Genomic DNA, 17821 nt, shown 5'->3' with positions numbered 1-17821 from the left:
TCGCTCTCCTCTGTACCCTTTCAATTTTATCTACATCCTTCTTGAAGTGAGGCCTCCAGAACTACACACAGTACTCCAGGCGTGGTCTGACCAGTGCGGTATACAATGGGACTATGACATTTCCTCTGGAAGCAGCCCCATAGGTGGAAATGCTTCCATTCATGGAATATCGCCACGGCATCCAAGCCAAGAGGAGAAGGAAGGGAGGCTGTGCCAGTTTCTTGACCACAATCCTTTCCAGGCAGAAGGAAGTTGGCATTGACCGGTGAGGGGAGGTGAGGAGGAACTTTCCAAAGAGACTCCTCCATCTCCCCTCCCATCACTAAATTAAAGTTCAGCGACTTGCTTAGAAACTCTTCTCTTTTATTTGCGGCCGTAAATCGTTCGCCTCAACGGCGGCCTGTTTCTTTTTTTTACTGCGGAACAAGCACCCGGAAGTTTGAAGCTATCAACAGGAGTGATATTTTACCTCTTTAAAAGGATCCCAGGCCCTGCAGGTCTGGAGGCAGAGGCCGGAACAGAATCCCGGCTGTGATCGGTGCCAAGCGACCTTTATCAGAAGAGCTCCTTCACAAAGCGGGCAGCAGGAGCAGAGCCGCTTTAATTGATCGGAATCATCTTGCAAAACTAAGGCACGATACCGGAGTGAGAGAAGGAACAGCATTATCCTCTCTAATTAAGCTCCTCGCTTTAAAATAAGCCTCACGGGGTCAAGGCACAGAACTTGACTAACTTCCTTTTAAGTCCCCTCATCATCTCCGGCAAAGTTTCCGATCCAGACGCCCGATCAGTGCGAGAAACTTCGCGGCCTTGAAGTCATTTTTAGCAACACGGCGGATCAAAGGGAAGTGAGCGACGCGCCTCGTGAAGGTCAGCCATGCTAATTCTTTTTTTTCTTTTTCCCCTGACTGCCCGGATCGCAACCTCATGTTGAAAGGAAGGAAGAGTGGCTCTCGTTTAGGACTGCAGAACGAGGGGGGGAGGGTGAATTGTATTTCTTTTTATGAATAAGGGCTGCAGCTCCTATATATTTTGGACTTTTTGTCTACTGGTGAAACTCCAGGCCTTTTGGAATGAGAAACTTTGGCCAAGAGTGGACAAACTGTGGCTATCCAGATGTCCGTGGATTACAATTCCCATGAGCCCCTGCCAGCGTTTGCTAGCAGGGGCTCATGGGAATTGTAGTCCGCAGACACCCCTGGTTTAGGGAAGACAAAAAAATTGAGGTGGTGGTGGTGGTGGTGGTGGCAATCTGTTCCGCAGATACAGGTTGCCAACATAATTTCGGGAGCCTGGATTGAGCAAGCATCACTGGGGCAGTGTTTGGCATGCCACAGTGGTACAGAACTTTTTGGGTAGGCAGTCTACTCACAGCTAGTTTGGTGTAGTGGTTAGGAGTGCGGGCCTCTAATCTGGCATGCTGGAGAGGAAAGGGAAGGCGAATGTAAGCCACTTTGAGCCTCCTTCAGGTAGAGAAAAGCGGCATATAAGAACCAACTCTTCTTCTTCAGCTGACTCACAGTGAGGCCTGATAGGGTTTACAAGGCAAGAGACATCCAGAGGTAAATGGCCATTGCCTGCCTCTGCATCACAGCCCTGGAATCCCTTCCCGGCATGGGAGATGAACTTCCGGTGATCGCCGTTTTTTTGTTTTTAAATAGACTTATTTGTTTAAGTGCCTATCCGAATCTTCATAGAGGCACAGACAATCTCAGCTGAGGCGCGTGTCCGCCTATTCGTTGCTCCAGGCTGTTCTCCATTTTGAAAAAAAACACTTCCCGTCCCCGGAACAAGGGAGAGGGAGGCGGGTGCAAGGCCAGGACACTGGAGGCGGATGTAGCACTTCTTCACCTCCATACCTTTCTTTTGCTGGTGGCCTGCTGGTTGGCCACTGGGGGAAAACCCCTTTAATTAGGTGAATCCACTTTATGCGATTCCCCACCTAGCGCTTTAAAATGGAGGATGTAGCGACCAGTTTGCTGGCAAGATGCGGAAGATTGGCGACGTCATGCGGAGCAGCTGGAATATAGCGTCTTCACAAGGTAAGCATTCCACTATAATTGTCGCATGCAGAAAAGCCCTTAATTTGATCCTCTTGCCCAGGGGTAGTCAAACTGCGACCCTCCAGATGTCCATGGACTACAATTCCCATGAGTCCCTGCCAGCGAATGCTGGCAGGGGCTCATGGGAATTGTAGTCCATGGACATCTGGAGGGCCGCAGTTTGACTACCCCTGCTCTTAACAGTGGTGGCAACAAAGAAATAACACTGCCCGGCAGGGCTATCCGTGAGAAACTCATCTTTCTATTTATCTTTACATCTTTCAAAATTCTATCTTACTTTGGTTCCTTCAAGAATGAATAATTGCTAAGCCGAATGCTAAACCAGGCAAGTGGAAATTAGGAAGCTGACCTTGAGTTGCCTCTTGTTTGTGGAATTTGTCCGACGCTGGAGACCAGATGTTGTCGGCTGGTGGTCTTTGTAAGCTTTTGCGGCCTCTACAAGCTTCAACGGCGTATGCAGCCTGGCGGCTTATTCAGCTTGAACAAGAACCTTGTTTATCTACCTTGTTAAGATTTTATAAGCCCGGTCGGTTTTGATAAGGAACTTGAAGTTGAGTCCGAATCAGCCTCTGAAAATCACAGCTGAGGAAAAGGGGATACTATGGCCTTCCTCTGCAGAGTCTTCCTCTGTCGTGCCCCATCTAAGTACAGACCATGCTTAGCTTCCAAGATCAGGGGACACATGCCGTTCCATATCCCCTTGAATGTAGCACTAGTACATTTACTCAGTCATTTGACTCATGTAAGTGATATTTAGAGAAGGATTAAGAGGCTCAGAACTGGGGCCGGTACTTTTTGACATTTTTATCACTGATCTGGATGCGGGGGTAGAGGGAGTCATTAAATTTGTGGAGGACACCCAATTGGAGGAGTAGAAAACACCCCAGAAGATAGAGATAGAGTTCAACGAGATCTGAACATACTGGAAAATGAGAACAAGATGTAAGGAGACGCTGAGAGTTCTACATCTGGGTCACAAAAATGCTTTAGGATGCTTTGGGCTGATCCTGCGTTGAGCAGGGGGTTGGACTAGATGGCCTGTATGGCCCCTTCCAACTCTATGATTCCATGATCATGAAAAAAATGGTCACAGTCAGAGTATTTCAGCAGCGGAATGGGATGCCTAAGGCGGTGGGGAGCTCCCCCTCTCTGGCAGTCTTCAAGCAGCAGCTGGACAGATCCAACTCCTGGATGCTTTAGGCCAGGGGTAGTCAAACTGCAGCCCTCCAGATGTCCATGGGCTACAGTCCCCATGAGCCCCTGCCAGCAAATGCAAATGCTGGCAGGGGCTCATGGGAATTGTAGTCCATGGACATCTGGAGGGCCGCAGTTTGACTACTCCTGCTTTAGGCTGACCCTGCATTGAGCAGGGGGTTGGGCTAAATGGCCCTAGAGCCCCTTCCAACTCTAGGATTCTACAATTCAGTGAAGTTATTTAACAAACAATAACAAAATGAGAAGATCACAAATAACTTCAAGATTATTACATGGGAATATTGAAAAGAGATATCAAAATTTATATTATTTACCATTGAGTTAACTGGGTACTATATGGGGAGGGAAATAACAATAACTGCAGAAACAGGAAATACAATGGCCCCGATAGCTTTTAACAGCTCTTCAAAGTATAGATAACGCGGCTCCAATTCATTGCATATAGCAGGAACCGCTATGGAGAATTTAGAAAGAGGAGAAATAGTCAAAGTAATTAAAATTGTAAGTTGAAAGACAGAAGGAAGAAAGTTTTTTTTTAAGTGTTAAGCAACCTTCTTGAACTTTTGCAAATGAAGGTTTAAATTTGAATTTAAAGGTAAAGCACCGGGTCATGTCTGACCCTTGGGGTGACGCCCTCTAGTGTTTTCATGGCAGACTCAATACGGGGTGGTTTGCCAGTGCCTTCCCCAGTCATTACCGTTTACTCCCCAGCAAGCTGGGTACTCGTTTTACCGACGTCGGAAGGATGGAAGGCTGAGTCAACCTTGAGCCGGCTGCTGAGATCGAACTCCCAACCTCATGGGCAGAGCTTTAAGGCTGCATGTTGGCTGCCTTACCACTCTGCGCCACAAGAGGCTCAATTTGAATTTATGCATATTCAAAATGGTATTTTTTTCTGGGATATGATAGGATATTTATCTTTCAATAGCAACATTTTTTGCAGGGGGGGAGAGTATATGCCTTCTTAAATTTGTTTTGAAATCACTAGATCAAAATAACCTTGTTGCAGCAATGTGCACAATCAAACTAAGTTGGGCATTCCACAGTAAGTTGTGGCATTCCGTCCGTGCACACAGAATAGGAGCGCACTATGTGTTTATTTGTTTAGTTAGTTAGTTAGTTAGTTAGTTAGGTAGGTAGGTAGGTAGGTAGGTAGGTAGTTCAATCCAATTCTGGTCTCTTGGGGGCAATTTTTTTTTTTTTTGGTACTTCTGGAAAATCCCAAATCCCAGTACTGATATGGTAATCATATCTGGGGCTTTTCAGAACTCTAGGTTTTTTTTTCAGATCCAATAGATACAAGAAGAAAAATAACAGGATTGCTCAGCTTCTCCTGCAGTGTGGTATACCCTTGACCGAAGAACGGTACACTCCTTCTATCTGGGATGGTCCTCCTCTTTCACCGAGCACGCAGCTTCGGGAGGGACGCACATGGAGCGGTGAGGGAGGTAGGGGACACCCGCCTAGCCAGCCAGATCAGCTGAATCAACCCTGGCGATCAATGGGGTGACAGATGTCTCAGCCAGATCGCCCTCACGTTCTCCTGCAGTGTGGTTTCAATTGCCCTGCAGGAGAAGCTGGCCCCAGGATCTGCATGCCATTGGGAATACAGAACTCTGTCAGTAAATGAATGAATCCTAGAATCATAGAATTGGAAGGGACCTCCAGGGTCATCTAGTCCAACCCCAAGCACAATGCAGGACACTCACAACTACCAGCCCACTCACAGTTGCTCCAGTTGCATGCCCCAGTGATCCCCCCACCAAAACCCTCCAGATTTCAGCCTGGCCTGGAGGAAATTTACCTACCATCCCACAGTGGCAATCAGAAATTCCCCAGGTATGCAAGGAAGGGCCACAAGAGACGAAGGCTGGCACATCTTTTCCTGCCCCCACAACACACCATCAGTCTAAATTCATAAAATCAGCCTTTCTGTCAGATGGCTATCTTGCCTCTTAAAAACTTGAAAAGAAGAAGAACCCACCGCCTCCCAAGGAAGCCTGTTCCAATGAATGAATGAGTTCTCAGCTTTCCGCAGGGCCTGCAAGACAGAGCTCTTCCGACAGGCATATGGTTGAGGCCAGTGCAGTGCCCCTGGTGTTACCATCTGAGATCTCCATCTGAGGCTGACGAAGATCAGTTAAGATCCTCGCTCCCAGTTTCCGGACCTACATGCTGAATGGAGGGGGGAAGGCTGATGTTTTATGGTTCACCATCTTGCTAGTGTGATGATACAGGGTTATTTTAAGGATATTGTTGGGGATTTAATTGTATTTTATCAATTCTTGTAAGCCGCTGCAAGACATCTGTGAGCAGTGGTATATAAATATAATTATGGTTGGATGGATGGATGGATGGATGGATGGATGGATGGATGGATGGATGGATGAATCTCTGCTTCACAGATGGGAAATCTGGATCCAACCCTGCCAAGAGCAAGTAAATAAGCCAGCCAGTGATGATTCTACGATCAGGGACACTTGGTGGAGGGCAGGATGCTGTTCCCGTTGGCTGCAGAGGAGAGGACATGCAATAATGGGTTTAAACTACAAGTACAACAATATAGGCTAGATATCAGGAAAAAAATGTTCACAGTCAGAGTAGTTCAGCAGTGGAATAGGCTGCCTAAGGAGTTGGTGAGCTCCCCCTCATTGGCAGTCTTCAAGCAAAGGTTGGATACACATTTTTCTTGGATGCTTAGGGCTGATCCTGCGTAGAACAGTGGGTTGGGCTAGATGGCCTGTATGGCCCCTTCCAGCTCTATGATTCTATGATTCTATGATAAAGAGCACCCATGACTGGATCTGGTTCTCAAGAGAGAGGGATGAAGGTGACAGAAAATGTTACGGTTGGAAGCTTGGTGCTTTAAGGCTTTTATGTTCTTCGGAGTGTCCTTTTTGTAACTTTACCACTTTGCTTTTCATTATTAAGTGCCTATGTTTCCCCAAATCCTGAGAGATTTATGTATGCTAATTTGTCCTGCCTATGATTCTATTTTATCCTTCAATAAATTCTGACTTTCTTCCCACTGTTTGTGTGAAAAGGAATTTTGCCTCCTGCATGGCTGTCCCAGGGCTACCATGTAGCCTCCGGGGAGCCTCCGGGGAGGGCGGTATAAAAGTATGATAAATAAAATAAAATAAATAAATGTGGCATAACATACTTAGAGAAAGAACATGAGAAATGTGAGGTCATGCTTGTACAAACCTGGGGGGGGGGAACCTGGGGGGGGAGTTTGTGGGTGGCAAATAGGATGATCATCCTTTTAGCTTTAAGGGGTAGAGAGAAAAGGAAACAGGGTGTCTTGAGGAGTAATGACCCCCACCTATGGCAACTCCTCCAAAAGGGGAACCTGTGTGCTGAGCAATGAAGAGCCAATTGTTAGACGCCCATCGACAGCAGAGGTTTTCATAATTATCTGGAGTTATCCACAGATCTTATCCTTTACTATATATAAGGCAAACTGTGATCCTGACAACTTTCTTTTTGGTGTAGTGGTTTGGTATAATGGTTAGGAGTGCAGACTTCTAATCTGGCGAGCTGGGTTCGATTCTGCACTCCCCCACATGCAGCCAGCTGGGTGACCTTGGGCTCACCACCGCACTGATAAAGCTGTTCTGACTGAGCAGTAATGTCAGGGCTCTCTCAGCCTCCCCTCCCTCACAGGGTGTCTGTTGTGGGGAGAGGAAAGGGAAGGTGACTGTAAGCCGCTTTGAGACTCCTTTGGGTAGAAAAAAGTGGCATATAAGAACCATCTCTTCTTCTTCTTCTTCTTCTTCTTCTTCTTCTTCTTCTTCTTCTTCTTCTTCTTCTTCTAATGCAGTGGCTGCCAGAAGCGGGCACGAAGCATGATGTCCTCCTACAATCTGATGAGTTTTCTGCATGTCATCAGAGGGCTGTGATGGGGGAGCATTTAAAGACTCTGGATGCACTCAGGATCAGGGTCTTTCTCCCCTTCCCACCCTTCTGTGGCTCTCTCTCGCAGTTTCAAAGGGGCCTACCAAAGCTCCCTACTACCACCTTTGTGACAGCCCATCACGCCTGCTCCCCCCTTTATTTATTTAATTTTATATACTGCCGTCTCCATCAAAGTGGACTTAGGGCAGTGAATAACGTGTGTTTGATAATACACTTAAAAACACAGTTAAATAGTTCTAAAAATTGTAAAATTGCCCATAGGTGTAGAAGCAAAACCCAGGATGGCGGTACAATGCAGGATGGAGGTCAGATTGTTGTTGTTCTGGCCTCAACCCTAGGCCTGGTGGAAGAGCATTCTAATAAAGTGTGACCCAATCTACGGATACCTAAATCTGTGGATGAGGGCCAGGTGGACTGCTTCTTGTCAATAGAGTGTTATTATCATTTAGATTGTCCTGATGAGTCTGAAATTGACATTATCCATCTCCGACTTTTAACAGTCCTCTGGGCCATTGGGTTGGGAGGAATTCACAACTATTTGTCCATCTTGGAGAACCACCATGGAAGCAGATGGCCCACCGGAGACAAAGAGTGCCGGGCTCTGCGTTGCTTTATGGTTTTGCAAGCTTAGCAGAAACAAAACGCACAGAGAAATGTGTGTGAACAGATAAAATGGAAGAAAGGTAGATTAACAGTGCAATCCTAAACACCCTTCTAAGGCCCTGGAACTCAATGGATTTAGAAGGGCGTAACTGTAAAAAAAACCTGATAGTTCTGCAAATTTGAAAGGGCTCCTTCCTAGGTTTCTGGAAAAATCGAATTAAAAAAAATACATTTAAGAGGCCTCAAGCCATCCTGGGCTTGGCGACAGGGTGGGAGGGGGAATGGGATACCTGCCAGGAGTCTTGAGAGCCCCCACTTGTACCCCCAATTTTTCAAAAGGCAAGAAGCTATGTAATTGATCAAAATATCTGTCCTACTTATACCCTCTTTTCAGTTCAGGCAGGCCCGGTTTCATTACTGGGACATAGTTTTATCTCATTTATCTTTGCTCTCTTCAACAGGGGGGGTGACCCGACAGATTAGCTTCCATTTGAAAAACAATTTGTTTATGTTCTCCCACCCTCCGGTATTTACGGGTCATCCGAAGCCTAATTAAGTTTTAAATGTTTGATCAGTCACTGAGGCCACACAGAGAGAGGTAAACCCAGGCAACCTTATTTCCCATTTTCCCTTTCTTGAAAACGCTGAATATATAAAAAGGAGAATGCCCTCAACATGGTGGGGGAAACGGTTCTACTGTTTATGCTTCATAAATATATAATGCCCCATTATATAAAAGAGGCCAAAATGAACGTCAGCAAAACAGTTCTTCTTTCATGTTCTAAAACCTGAAGGCATTTTTTTTCTCCCCCTACATAATTAGTTGTACTTCTTCATTTAAGTAAAACTGTCCACTGACAATCCCTTTACCACCGGCTTGGATCCTGAAACGGTTTAGTTTTAGAACGTGTGTTCTTTTCTAAATTTATCAGCTAACTTTTAATCATAGAGGGGCCTGATCGATTATGAGAAATGTGGTTCTCTTCTGAACCACTGTAACATCGTGCAGCTCCCCATGATGTGGTATCCTTGGGCCATCATCTTTCTCTGTCACTATTGCACATTGTTGGTTACTGGGAGTCATCTGTGTTGCCATCAAGTTGTGAATTTCCTGCTTTCTCCAGGGGGGTGGACTAGGTAATCCTGGAAGTCCCTTCCAGCTCTATGAGGGAGCCAGTTTGGTGTAGTGGTTAGGAATGCGGACTTCTGATCTGGTGAGCTGGGTTTGATTTTGAGCTCCTCCACATTCAGCCACCTGGGTGACCTTGGGCTCACCACAGCACTGATAAAGCTGTTCTGACCGAGCAGTGATACCAGAGCTCTCTCAGCCCCACCCACCCCACAGGGTGTCTGTTGTGGAAAGAGGAAAGCAAAGGTGATTGTTAGCCATTTTTAGACTCCTTCGATTAGAGAAAAGCGGCATATAAGAACCAACTCTTCTTCTTCAGTAATATCAGGGCTCTCTCAGCCCCACCTCCCTCACAGGGTGTCTGTTGAGGGGAGAGGAAAGGGAAGGTGAATGTAAGCCGCTTTGAGACTCCTTCGGGTAGAGAAAAGCGGCATATAAGAACCAAGTCTTCTTCTTCTTCTATGATTCTAAATGACATTCAGAAGCAGTTTAGCATATGCCATGGGCCCCACAGTGCTGTTTAGTTAGGAGGACCTTCAATCTGTGATTGTCATGTGGTTTGTAGATTGCAAAAGTGAAAAAAAGGGTGATAGGGGCCTCAACCAGGGCCCCTATCAGTCCTGGCCCCGACCTGGTGGAATGAGCTTTATAGTGAAGCCGCAATTCAGGTCATTCAGCCCAACTGAATTCGGACAAATGAGAAAAGTACTGATATTTTTTTCTGTGCACATACCTACCATAGGAATAGGCTGCCTAAAGAGGTAGTGAGCTCCCCCTCACTGGCAGTCTTCCAGCAAAGGTTGGAAACACACTTTTCTTGGATGCTTTAGGATGCTTAGGGCTGATCCTGCGTAGAGCAGGGGGTTGGACTAGATGGCCTGTATGGCCCCTTCCAACTCTATGATTCTATGATTCTATGATTCATAGAGGTTTTGCCCACAAACCAGAGTGTCACCCCCAATGTGTCTATGTCACTTCCAGGTGATCTTGGCCTATCGCATTTATTTCCAGCTTTTTCCCTTCCTTTTCCCAGTAAGTTCATTTCCATCTCCCACTGGTCAGTCCAACAGACCTAACACCCCTTCTTTGGGACTCCCTTTCCTGGGAGATTCAACTGTTTATTTCTGTCATTGCATTCTGCCCAAGGTGAAGCCTTTTTTCCCATTTGGCTTCCCTTCAGTGAATGCTTATTTTCCCTCTTGGTTAAATTTGTTTGATTCCACATTGGTATGCTGTTATTGTGCTCGTAAATATTTATACATACATTTTAAATGCTGTTTCAATGTTTCCATATGTTTAAAGGCACAGGTGTTCACTGCCTTAGGGATCCCTTTTTGGGGGCGGAAGGGCAGAATAAAAACGTTTAAATAAATATGAAGGGGGAGGAATTCTAGCTCTATTCCTCATTCTTTTAAGCAACAACGGCATGTTCCAAACAATGATCAGCCAAAGGCGTGTCACGCAAAAGCTCCTGCCAGATATTTTAACCGTGATTATCCTTTCAATTCCAGGCAGGGTTCAGCAAAATGGACATGATGCAGGCAAAACACAAATTACATCAGAAATATCCCTTTCGTTATTCGTAAACCTGAACAGACCAGGGCCTAGTCTGCACAGAACAGATAATGCACTTTCAATGCACTTTAGAAGTAGATTTTCCTGTTCTGCACAGGAGAATCCTGCTGCCAAAGCACATTGAAAGTGCATTATCCTATGTGTGCAGAATGAGCCCAGAACTGAAGGCCAATTCATTCTTTGCCATTGAGGAATCTTGCTTGAATTGTTGCCGTTTTCTTGGAATGCAATTCAGTGATGTGTGGCCATGCCCTGAGACTCTCTTAAGTGTTGACCCTGTATGGAAGTCGACATGTTAGAAGAAACCACAACTAATGCATCAAAAAAAAGTCAATATATGCTATAGACTTCAGCTTCTCAATGAATGCTAATGAATATATCTCAAACTGAAAAGGACGTTCACATTGTTCACTCCCAAGAGCCAGACACACCGTCTTTCTGTCTTGGCCATCTTTCCAATCAGTTAACATGGAAAAGGTTGCCAGGTCCTCCCTGGTAGGAGATGGGGGGTAGAGTTGAAAATCTAGAGTGGAGCCTGAAGAGAAGAAGGGCTTCAGTAGGGTCAATGCTGGAGAGCAGGGGTAGTCAACCTGGAGGACCTGTGGTCCTCCAGATGTTCATGGACTATAATTCCCATGAGCCCCTGTCAGGGGCTCATGGGAATTGTAGCCCATGAAAGTTTCATCTTCAGGATCTGGCCTTCTAAGGAGCAGTCCGGGCTGATCTCCTCTAGGACTGACCGGTTTGTTTGCCTTGCAGTCCAAGGGACTCGCAAGAGTCTTCTCCAGCACCAGAGTTCAAAAGCCTCAATTCTTTGATGCTCGGCCTTCCTTATGGTCCAACTTTCGCAGCCATACATTGCAACTGGGAAGACAATAGCCTTGACTAAACGCACATATGTTGGCTGGGTGATGCCTCTGCTTTTTAGGATGCTGTCTAGATTTGCCATAGCTTTCCTCCCCAGGAGGAAGTGTCTTTTAATTTCTTTGCTGCAGTCCCCATCAGCAGTGATCTTGGAGCCCAGGAAAATAAAATCTGTCACTACCTCTATTTCTTCCCCATCTATTAGCCAGGAATTGAGAGGGCCGGATGCCAAGATCTTTCTTTTCTTGATGTTGAGTTTCAAGCCAACTTTTGCACTCTCCTCCTTCACCCGCATCAACAGGCTCTTTAGTTCCTCTTCACTTTCTGACATTAGAGTGGTATCATCTGCATATCTGAGGTTGTTGATATTTCTCCCTGCAATCTTGATCCCAATTTGTGACTCAGCTAACCCCGTCTTTCTCATGAGGTACCACAATACAGTCCCACAAAACGTACATATTTTTCCTGTAAATAAGTAAAGCTGCCTTCCACTGAATTAACCCATCAGTCCTTCCGATCAGCATTGTTTCTTCAGACTACCAGGGTCTTGGGTAAATATCTTTCGCACCACCTTGGAACGGGTGATGCCAGGGACTGAACCTGGAATTAAGAATAAGAATAAGAATAATAGGGAAAGTGCACATTGTAGGCTAGGGATGCCAGCCTCCAGATGGAACCTGGAGACTGCCTAAAATTATAGCTCATCTCCAGATGACAGAGATCACTTCCCCTTTAGAAAAATGGATGCTTTGGAGGAAGGGGGGACTCTAGCTTTGTACCCCACAGAAGTCCCTGTCCTCCCCTGGCTCTATCCCCAAATCTCCAGCCATTTCCAAACCTGTATCTGGCAACCCTACCCCCCATCCCCTGCTAGTGGCCAGGGCAGACCCGGCACCCCCATTTTAGCGCTTTGCCCAGTAACTGGGCAAAATGTAACATTTCACTTGTCATTAATCTCCCCATCCCTGGGAAGACTGGGTGAAAACCCACTGTTTTCACTCATCCTGTTTTATTTTTATTTGTTATTATATTTATTAACCGCACGTTCGCAGCCATATGACTTGTGGCAAAGTAAAATCACTAGCAAAACCATACATAAATCTATACAGCAATTCCTCTGCAATCCTAACACCATTCAAACCTGATAATAACCCTTTCACCCTTTCACCCAATAGTCCCCCGCAGCCCGGTGGCTCAGGAAGACAGGCAGGGGCAGGGGAAAAGGGGCCTGAAGATCTTCCTTGCCCCAGCCTCAACCAAACGCCTGGTGGAAGAGCTCCATCTTTGAGTTCTGCAGGGCCTGTAAGACAGAGCCCTTAGCTCTTCCAGGAGCTCATTCCATCAGGTAGGAGCCAGGAGGTATTTTACACGGAGCCAAATAAAACAGTTTCAAAAACAACCAGTTTAGACTGCTGTATTATACTACAATCGTTGTTCTGCATTGAATATATTCTGTTGAAAAACTATGCTGCAATGCTTTCTGCATGGAACAATTCATAGTCCTGCCCCCTGTAGTTTTGCCAATGACATGCTTTGTTCTCCAATGCAGTCACTAATCTGCATAACCAAGGAGCTTCCCTGAATGACTAATATTTCGCCTGAGGCAAGCAGGAGAGAAATGAATCGGTGAAAAGCTTCTTTCAGAAACAACGCTTAAAAGACGCTTAAAGCACCGAAGAGGCAGTTCACCACGCAGAGCAAAATCAGTTTTGCGGAGTAAATTCACTCTCCTGTGCGGAAAACAGAAAAACCACGATGTATTTCGTGAGTTTTCATCAGCTTTTCCATCATGCAGAAGGGGCCCATGCAATCCCCAACCAGTCAGTCATCTGCAGGGCAAAGCCATGTTAACTAAGGCCCATGGAGCAGCCGTTTTCAAAGCCCCTTGCCTCCATAGAAGACTCTGCCAGTGGAAATAGCCAGTGGAAGACGTCCATGGGATTCAACCTCATCTCATGGAGCAAGGGAAGGCTTCTGCAAAGACTGCGGAAGAACCACCCAGACCCCAGCAAAACCACAGCTCTTTGCAAAAACTCACGTGCAGCTTCTCCTCACCTCTTGTATATTTATATCTTAAGTGGCAAAACGTGTTTGCATTATCAAGCCTCCCCGCCACCCCCTTTCACAGCAATCCCAGCCTGGCCAAGATAATAAATAGCATTTAAGCGAGCGGCATTGTAAACGCAAGATTAATGTGTAACAATGTTGACGCGGAGGTCTTTCCTCCCTGATAAAATGGCTCCTTACGCCGATTTGCATTTTAATGACCGCCTTCGTTCCCATGTAAAAAATTGCAGACTTTCTCCCAGCTGCTTTCCTAAAAGGCCACATTCTAATTTTGGAGGAAACATCACCCGTAATTATATTTAATAGACGCGGAATTGATTGAAACGCTTAGCAGAAACGCACACAGCCGAAGAAGCCACACCCCCTTTGTTCCGATTTTGTAAACACGCCATTGTTCGGCAACCCCCCAATGAGTTTGTTCTTAAATCTCCTAATTAATTTTTAATTTAAGAAGCTCAAAGATGCTATTCTGCTGCTTGTTGCCGACGGCAGCTGTATGTCAGTGTAAGTGAATGCACTGCATCAACAAATATCGTCCGTTAAGGGTGATGTTTATGATGGCTCCTGTGCCCGGCGTTGTGGAGAATTGAGCACCAGCAAACACCGCAGTTGACAGTAAACATCATGCGTGGATTTTTTTCTTTTTTCTTTTAGAAGGAACATGCGTCCGAGAGATAGATTTGCACAGGCCGTAACAACATTTGCAGGTGAGGTGCATTTTCAAACCTTCAGTTAAGACCTTTTGGTTTCCTGGCCCTGAAATTTCAGTTTTGCGCATTGTGGCCCAATTAACAGGCAAATGAAGGAGGCATCATCTGGCCTTGTTGCCAAAAGAAAGGTTTCCAAAGGGAAATGGCAGGTTTGTTTGTAGGATGTTTACTGCAAGCACAACACAGCTAGCTCTCCGAATAGCTTTCCCCCAGCAGGGCTCAGATCCGAAAGATGAAACTCAAATACTTTGGCCACCTCATGAGAAGGAAGGACTCCCTGGAGAAGAGCCTGATGCTGGGAGCGATTGAGGGCAAAAGAAGAAGGGGACGACAGAGAATGAAGTGGCTGGATGGAGTCACTGAAGCAGTCAGTGGAAACTTAAATGGACTCCGGGGAATGGGAGAGGACAGGGAGGCCTGGAGGATCATTGTCCATGGGGTCACGATGGGTCGGACATGACTTTGCACCTAACAACAACAAGCAGGGCTCACTCGGGTTGCTTCTAGTGTCGGGTTGCAACCGGCCAAGGGTAACCCCATGGGATTTTCAAAGCAAGAGATGAGTGGAGCTGGCCTCCCATTGCCTGCCTCTGTGCAGGTACCCTAGACTTCCATGGTGGTCAGGCTTCCAGCTTCCAGAAGGAACCTGGGGATCCCCCAGAATTACAGCTCCTCTCCAGACTACAGAGATCTATTCCTTGGAGAAAATGGGTGATTTGGGATGTGAACGCTATGGCACTGTACTCCACTGAGGTTCCTGCCCTCCCCAGGCTACATCCCCAAACCTCCCCCAAAATAAAAAGAACTCTGCTGGATCAGACCAGTGGCCCACCTATTCCAGTATTCCATCTCGCACAGTGGCCAACCAGTTCCTCTGAACTTCCCCTGATGTTGTATCCTTGCTTGGAGATTCAAAGGGACAGTACTTTTTGACAGTAGCATCTCCTTCCCCTCCATCCTCCACCGCTGGCTCCAAGTGACAAAATTACATTGTTGAAAGGGAAACATTTTGCCTGAATTGAGACTTACTATTGATCTGTCTTGATGTGTTTCTGGTGTCTGCCCACTAACATCATGAATCTGGTTTCCTGTATGTAGACTCATGTTCAAAGTGTTTGTGTGTGCAAATGTTCCATAGATTAGTGCTATTCATCCCAAAAGTAGAATTAAAGTAGTGGTGTTGTACAGCCTGCCTCAATTTTCTTACCGTTGAATGAAACATTTGTAAGGCTTCGAGAAACTCCAGGAGTGGTGCAATTGTGCAGAATATTGTTCGGAAGTATAGCTGTGAACATGCCCACCTGGGGCCCCTCCTCTTCCCACCCCCTCCAAGCCCATCATTGGCTATTTTGGGAGAACTTGTGTTCTTGTTGCCTGTGATTTTGTCCCCTAGATTTACACTGTTCATCTGTCAGGGTTAATATGAGCAGACATTCTGTGTTTGTTTGCTTGTCATTTGGTCTTTTCATCGTTAGTTCACCTTGCCAACTCTTCTTTCTCACTCCTCCTTTTCTCCCCAGGAAAGGTAAGCATCGATTAACTTGTATTACATGCGGAAAAATGGAGTTTAACACAGTGCTGATACACCAAACGACAGAACAATGAAAGAGCAATACATCAACGCATGAATGCCAGAAGAGATGAAGAGGCACGGGACTGGATTTACAAAGTAACAAAATTCAAGCAGCGGAGCCCAGAGGGGTCACCCATTTTGGATTCGGGCAGCTGCTATCGGAGCCCAAAAACCTTGGAAGGAATACACGAAACCTGAAGTGGCCGATTCAATTCGGCGCTGCTTTTAACCTCTGGAGTGGAAAGTAATTAGAAATCTTTCCCAGAATTATCCCGACCACCGCCCCATCACACTGCATTAGATCCTGAAGCATCCTTGAGCGTCTCCTATCGAGATGTAGCGGTTTGTCAATTGGAACTCAAGCCGGAGTCTCTTAATTAGAGATGTGCAGAAGTAGCTGGATTTAATGGCAAACGGGCCGGCAGGCAGCTCCCCCTTCAACCCAGTTCTAATGACAGCTTTGCAGATTAATGTCCACAGAAGCCGCATGCATACATTGTGCATACATTGGTGCAAAGCCAGCTCTGTAGGTGTCACCGTGTTGCCAATGGCCGGCTGGCACTTCACTCGTGCCTTTCCGATGCCACTTTCGACGTCCCCCCTTCGGGACGCGCCGAGCAATAATGCTGCAATAACATAACAAATTAGGTGCTTGATCCTGTGAACTGCAGCGTATTTAGGGTATGGTGACCGGGAATCAAGCCCTGGGTGCCGTACTTGATGGGGGTACACTGGGATCCATACAGCCCCCACGGGCAGCGGCCCCTGCCACAGTGGACAGAGGGTGCTCAGACCTGAGAAAGGGTGCAGAGGGTGGCAATCCCAGGAGAGGAGACCCTGGTCGACCCTCGGAGCAGGAGGGAGCCATCCCCTGCGGCCTTACCCCTGGAGAGGGAAGAAGGCAGGCCTTGCCAGGAGTGCCCCCCCCACACACACACACACACACTAGGCCTAAACTATCAGAAAGGGTGGAGACGGGAGCTTTCCCCTTTCCCTCCCCAGCACAGCTAAGATCCAGATTGATGCCAGGGTGGGCAATCGAGCAGCAGAGAGCTCAGGATGGTTTGATGGTGCGTGTGCCAGCTGCAGGCATCCTGGCTCCCCCAACACTACAGACTCAAGGCTGGGCACCGTGGCTGCTTGCAGCGGATGGAATGATGCCTGCTGGGTGTCCGGCATGATCCCCTCTGGCCTTCCCTCGGGCACAGGAGTCATTGCAGGCTGCCCCTCCAATGGCTACCAGTCCCCCTTCCCACCTTCCTGACAGAGAGCCAGCTTGGCGTAGTGGTTAGGAGTGCAGACTTCTAATCTGGTGAGCCGGGTTTGAATCTGCGCTCCCCCACATGCAGCCAGCTGGGTGACCTTGGGCTCGCCACGGCACTGATAAAACTGTTCTGATCGAGCAGTGATATGAGGGCTCTCTCAGCCTTATGTCCCTCACAGGGAAGGCAAATGTAAGCCACTTTGAGCCTCCTTCTGGTAGAGAGAAAAATGGCATACAATAACCAATTATTCTTCTTCAGTAATCTCAGGACTCTCTCAGGATGAGACTCTCAGCCTCATCTCCCACACAGGGTCTCTGTTGTGGGGAGAGGAAAGGGAAGGCTACTGTAAGCCACTCTGAGCCTCCTTCAGGTAGAGAAAAGTGGCATATAAGAACATACCCTCCTCCCTCCTCCTTCTCCTCCTCCACCTTCATCTTCTTCAGTGGGGACAAGCTGCGGGACTTGGGACTGAGACGACTGGCCTCTTTGCCATTACCCCTCGGTGCGGGCAGTGGGACATTGGGCACCAGGGAGGGGAGGCTAGTTCGCAGGCAGGCATTTCTTTGTGGACGCCACCAGCCCCTGCATCGCCAGGTCCCCACCCACCTGCCTGCCTCTGCATGACTGGGAGCCATCATGAATACAGGCACTGGACTAGAGATAGTACGTAGTTCATGAGGCATATTGAGGCTGTGAAAAGCGAGAAGTTCCTCTTGTGGCCCAGGGTGGTAAGGCAGCCGGCAGCCGATATGCTGTCTGAAGTTCTGCCCATGAGGCTGGGAGTTCGATCCCAGCAGCCGGCTCAAGGTTGACTCTGCCTTCCATCCTTCCGAGGTCGG

At 47.1% G+C, this 17821-nt stretch overlaps 1 long non-coding RNA gene across 1 annotated transcript; it reads left to right on the top strand.

Annotated features, from left to right (window-relative positions):
* The first annotated feature begins 257 nt into the window (after positions 1–257).
* LOC143836893 (uncharacterized) lies at positions 258–16009 on the top strand. The gene is made up of 3 exons (XR_013230820.1): positions 258–870; positions 14089–14141; positions 15665–16009. It is a non-coding gene; the product is annotated as an uncharacterized LOC143836893 (long non-coding RNA).
* Positions 16010–17821: the final 1812 nt, after the last annotated feature.

The sequence above is a fragment of the Paroedura picta genome, chromosome 4, assembly GCF_049243985.1.
Source record: "Paroedura picta isolate Pp20150507F chromosome 4, Ppicta_v3.0, whole genome shotgun sequence".
NCBI classification, from domain to species: Eukaryota; Metazoa; Chordata; class Lepidosauria; order Squamata; family Gekkonidae; genus Paroedura; species Paroedura picta.
This window is presented reverse-complemented; position numbering and strand designations above follow the sequence as displayed.